The sequence below is a fragment of the Triticum urartu genome, chromosome 2 (genome assembly GCF_003073215.2).
Source record: "Triticum urartu cultivar G1812 chromosome 2, Tu2.1, whole genome shotgun sequence".
NCBI lineage: Eukaryota > Viridiplantae > Streptophyta > Magnoliopsida > Poales > Poaceae > Triticum > Triticum urartu.
This window is the reverse complement of record NC_053023.1, coordinates 88,427,948-88,433,660: the sequence shown is the minus strand read 5'-3', so window position 1 is coordinate 88,433,660 and position 5,713 is coordinate 88,427,948. Positions and strand designations below refer to the sequence as shown.

Here is a 5,713-nt window from a genome sequence, read left to right as displayed (position 1 = left end):
CCTTTGGCATATGTGTCTTGGACATATGAGTGAACTTGGTTTAGCAGAGTTCAATAAGAGAGGTCTTCTTGATGGATATGAACCTGGAAAATTGAAATTTTGTGAGCATTGTATCTTCGGCAAGCACAAGAGGGTGAGGTTCAACACTTCAACTCATACAACCGAAGGTATTCTTGATTATGTCCATTCTGATTTATGGGGACCATCTCGCAGAAAGTCACTAGGTGGTGCGTTACATGCTGACTATTATTGATGATTATTCGAGAAAAGTTTGGCCTTATTTCTTGAAGCATAAACATGAAGCATTCTCAGCATTTAAGCAGTGGAAGATTATGATTGAAAGACAAACTGAAAAGAAGGTAAAGATACTTCGCACTGATAATGGTATGGAATTCTGTTCTAAGCAATTTAAGAATTATTGCAAGTCTGAAGGCATTGTCAGACACTACACCGTTCCTTATACCCCTCAACAAAACGGTGTTGCTGAGTGCATGAACAGGACCATTATTTTTAGAGCCCGTTGCATGTTGTCTAATGTAGGTTTGCATAGGCGTTTTTGGGCTGAGACCGCTTCCACTGCTTGTTATCTTATTAACCGTTCACCATCTATTGCTCTTAATAAGAAAACTCCAATTGAGGTATGGTCTGGTTCACGTGCTGATTATTCACAGTTGAAAGTTTTTGGTTGCACTGCTTATGCTCATGTTGATAACGGAAAGTTGGAGGCTAGGGCTATTAAGTGCATCTTTCTTGGTTATAAGTCTGGTGTTAAAGGTTTTTAATTGTGGAATCCTGAAACCCAGAAGGTGGTTATTAGCAGAAATGTTATCTTTAATGAATATGCTATGTTACATGATGTTCCATCTACTAATATTCCTGTTGAGAGTGAACAGCAGCCTACTATTCAGCAGCCTACTGTTCAGGTGGAGCATGTTATTGAAACAGGTGATACATCTGGTAATGAAATTGTTGATGCACATGATGAACCCGTCGTTAATGATGATCATGTCACTTCCAGTCCAAATCAGCCTATTGTTCCACCCAGTTGGAATCTTGCACGTGACAGAGTTAGGCGGGGTATTAATAAACCTGACAGGTTAATTGAAGAGTGCAATATTGTTTCTTTTGCTTTATCTGTTGCAGAAGAAATTGAAGGTAATGCTGAGCCTTCTTCATATTCTGAGGCTATTATTTCTGGTGATAGTAATAAGTGGATGACCGCTATGCATGATGAGATGGAATCACTTGAAAAGAATGGCACTTGGGATTTAGTAAAATTGCCTAGAGAGAAGAAACCTATTCGTTGCAAGTGGGTTTTCAAGAGGAAAGAAGGTGTTTCTCCTAATGATGAGACAAGATATAAAGCAAGGTTAGTTGCTAAAGGTTACAGTCAGATTTCAGGTATTGACTATAATGAAGTCTTTTCTCCTGTTGTAAAGCATAGCTCTATTCGCACTTTACTTAGTATTGTTGCCATGCATGATCTTGAGCTTGAACAATTGGATGTTAAAATTGCATTTTTACATGGAGAATTAGAAGAGGATATTTATATGGAACAACCTAAAAGTTTTGTTATCCCTGGAAAAGAAAAGCTTGTCTGTAAGTTAGAGAAATCTCTTTATGGATTGAAGCAATCCCCTAGACAGTGGTACAAGAGATTTGACACCTTTATGCTCTCTCAAGGTTTCAATAGGTCTAATTATGATAGTTGTGTTTATTTGAAAACTGTTAATGGTTCAACTATTTATTTGCTCCTTTATGTTGATGATATGCTTATTGCTGCAAAGAGTATGTCAAAGATTAATGAACTAAAGAAGCAATTGAGTAATGAATTTGAGATGAAGGGTTTGGGTGCAGCAAAGAAAATTCTTGGCATGGAAATATCCAGAGATAGACCGTCTGGAAAAGTATATCTAAGTCAGAAGGGATATATTGATAAAGTTCTTCATCGTTTTAATATGCATAATGCCAAGCCGGTGAGTACACCGTTAGTTGCACACTTCAAATTGTCATCAGCTTTATGTCCTAAGTCAGATTTTGATATTGAGTACATGTCTCGAGTTCTCTATTCAAGTGCGGTTGGTTCACTTATATATTCCATGGTTTGTTTTCATCCTGGCTTATCATATGCATTGAGTATTGTCAGTAGATACATGGCTAATCCTGGAAAAGAGAATTGGAAAGCAGTTCAGTGGATTTTCCGATACCTGCGAGGTACTTCTAATGCTTATTTACAGTTTGGGAAAACTTGAGATGGACTTGTTGGTTTTGTTGATTCTGACTTTGCTAGTGATTTGGCTAAGAGAAGATCACTCACAGGTTATGTTTTCACCATTGGTGGTTGTGCTGCGAGTTGGAGAGCAACTTTGCAGTCTATTGTGGCTTGTTCCACTACTGATGCCTAGTATATGGCTATTTCTGAGGCATGCAAAGAAGCTATCTAGTTGAAAGGTTTGTACACTGAGTTTTGTGGAGATTCATCTTGCCCTACCATATTTAGTGACAGTCAAAGTGCTATATATCTTACCAAGAATCCAATGTACCATGAGAGAATAAAGCACATTGATGTCAGATATTACTATATTCGAGATGTTGTTGCTGAAGGTGATTTGAAGGTATGCAAGATAAGTACTCATGATAATCCTGCTGATATGATGACAAAGCCAGTTCCGACCAATAAGTTTGAGCTTTGCTCAGGCTTAGTTGGTATTTCTCATTAGTCCTATGGACTTTGACGCACAAGGTGTTTATGCTGATTTGGATGGAGTTATTCACTTTCTTCGACTACTGGAGAGAATTTGGCTCAAGGTGGAGATTGTTAAATTATGGTCCAAATTCTACCGTATTGGACTAGATATAGTACATACGGTGTGGGCTTTGCGTTGGTACCGACGCATACGAGTACAACTCGTTTACTTGTCCTACAAGGACTCTTATGTGTTGCCCCTCATATATACCCCATGTAGTCGCACCTCAGACGGTCTGTCGTCTCGTGCTTGTAATACTCCTCCATCATAGTGATTGTGCCTTCGTGCATCCGTGGTTTTCTCCCACAAGGGTTTCCACGTAAAAATCCGTGTCTCTCGTGTCTCGTTTATTCTCGTTATTATCTAACAGCCCACGGGGCACACGCTGTCCCTCAGTGGCTCCGCCACCGACAGCACCTTGGAGGTCCACCCATCATGAGCTTTGGAGGAGCGGTACAGGTGGAGGTCGAACTCCGTCTCGTTTATGACCGTGTCGTCGTCCTCCTCGTCGCACCTGCTTGTGAGAGCGGCCACAGCGTACCCGTCGTCATCTTCGTCGTCGTAGATGAAGCTCAGGAGGGCGACCTCCTGGTCGCCGAAGGAGTTGGGGTAGGGATGTGGAAGAAGCTCCAACGATGGGTTCCGGGGGTGCGCCTGGTAGAGGAAGTAGTCCCGGTAACGCGGATACACAGAAAGGCATAAGAGGATGAGATTGGCCTCGGCGCTGATGACCCTGGGAGCCATCAGGTAGTTGGATGGTTCAACACCCGGGATGTGGACGCAGAAGTGGGAGACGTGGGGCGGGCGGGCGGTGCAGAAGGACACCTCGACGCGGTAGCCGGTGCCGGTGGAGCTCTCGGCTAAGGTGGCGTTGGGGCATCTGGCGATGTAGCCCAGGGTATCGAGGAGGACCCAGTTAGGGGCGTCGCGGCCTTCGCCCTCGGGTAGTGGAGGAGGACTCAGGGCGGCGGCCATGGCGTCCGGACGAGATTAGGCGGCGGCGCAGATGGTAAACCCTATTCTAACTAAGCAGTGTTTTTTTAGCAGTGCTAATCCCACAAAGGGCATAATTATGTTTTTTTTGTTGCGCAAATAATGCCCTCACGAATGAAGAGGTATACAACATAAAATTTGTAAAAGGAAAGTGTGGCCTTGCAGACTTCACACCAAGATGAGAGGTGGCATGGGGTTCAAAGATTTTCATGTCCTTAACCAGGCCTTGCTCGCCCCGATACGCTTGGCAACTCCTAACTAAACCATACAGCTTGTGTGCACGGGTTCTAAAGACGCGATACTGCCAGGGCAAGCGACTCAAGGATACAGTCTTCTCCGACAATGCCTCTTCCATCTGGCAAGCAATTCAATACGGCCTGCTGAAACAAGGGCTTGTGTGGTGTGTCGGGAATGGCAAGATGATCCACATATGAAGGGATTGTCGTTGGTTGCCGAGAGAGCACTTTGGCAAGCCGATCACTCGGCATGGTCCATGCCGGTTGTGACGTGTGGCGGAGCTCCTAGATGGCAACGCTACTACTTCAACACTTCTTGCGGCCGAGATCGACACAATCTCTTGCATCCGGCCTTCCCCACGCACAAGTGAGGATGTTCTGGCATGGGCATACGAGAAAATCGGCAACTTCATGGTGCGGTCTGCCTACCCTTGGACTTGTGTGAGCATCCATCAGCTTCCTCTACGAGCAGGGCAACAGATGAATATTGCGCCGTCTGCAAGACTATATGGGGGTGCCCTGCTCCCCCTAAGATACATGTATTTGCATGGAGACTTGCCACATGGGATAGTAATCTTTCTCATCATGTTGAGCCCTCTAATATTTGTCTCTATGTGTTGTGGAAGGCGAGGACACCTTTCATACATTCCGATGGTACCCTCGTGCGAGAGCTCTTTGGCGGGTCAAGGCAGAAAACTAGCCCCTGCCGGATGTTGATTCCGTCCGTAACACAGGGCCGGAGTGGCAGCTAGACGTCCTTGCTGATCTACCTGAGATGATGAGAATGGTGCTGCTCATGACCCTTTGGCGTCCTGGCATGTTTGGAATGACATCACACACGGGAAGGACGCACCTTAACAAATGAAGCATCATGCAGATTTCTTTCGAGCTAGTATATCTCATAGCTGTTGTGTATAATGCTCTTTGTCAACGCTGATACGTTCGACTTCTCCCCATACGAAGGTGTGTACTAATGATGTTTTGTCCTGAGTAATATATACATTCCCACATTTTCCCGCCAAAAAAATTCGATCACGAACGATCCATTAATAACAAAATTGCAGAATGAAATACTTCGATTTTTTCATATGCTCGCAATCAAGAACAGTGTGGTGTTGAGATTTTACGTACCGTGATAGCTACTTGTGCGGTGTGGAGATTGCTCTACATAATTGTGTTAATCAAAGGTTCGCCATGCATGTTCTCTATAATCCGTTTTCTTCCACGTATGCTGACCCAGTAAATATTCAATATTTAATAATTAAAAAATGAATGTAATTGTTGAGGTCTTGTAGTTCAATTGGTTAGAGCATCGGTCTTATATGCCGCAGGTTGAGGGTTCAAGCCCCTCCGGGACCAATATTTTTAAAATTATGCACGTAATAAGCTTGCAATACATATTAATTTCAATATTTAAAAGTTAAATAATATTCATAATTGTTTAGGTCTTGTAGCTCAATTGGTTAGAGCGTCGGTCTTATCAACCGCAGGTTGAGGGTCCAGCCCCATCCGAGACCAAACTTTTTTCAGAAAGAAACAATCACGCACGTTATTTATTGCTGAGGTTTCGTTGCTCAACTGCTTAGAGCATCCTTATATGCCGTAGACAAATCTTAAAAAAATAGTATGCACATAAGTTCTTTTTTACATTGCATTTAGTACAAGGTTCCCTCGGAACAAAATATTATTTATATTTCAAGCTATTTTGAATCATTTTTATTCTTAAAAAATCTTAAT

At 43.1% G+C, this 5,713-nt stretch overlaps 1 non-coding gene across 1 annotated transcript; it reads left to right on the top strand.

Annotated features, from left to right (window-relative positions):
• Window positions 1-5,261: 5,261 nt before the first annotated feature.
• TRNAI-UAU lies at window positions 5,262-5,335 on the top strand. Its single transcript has one exon. It is a non-coding gene; the product is annotated as a tRNA-Ile (tRNA).
• Window positions 5,336-5,713: the final 378 nt, after the last annotated feature.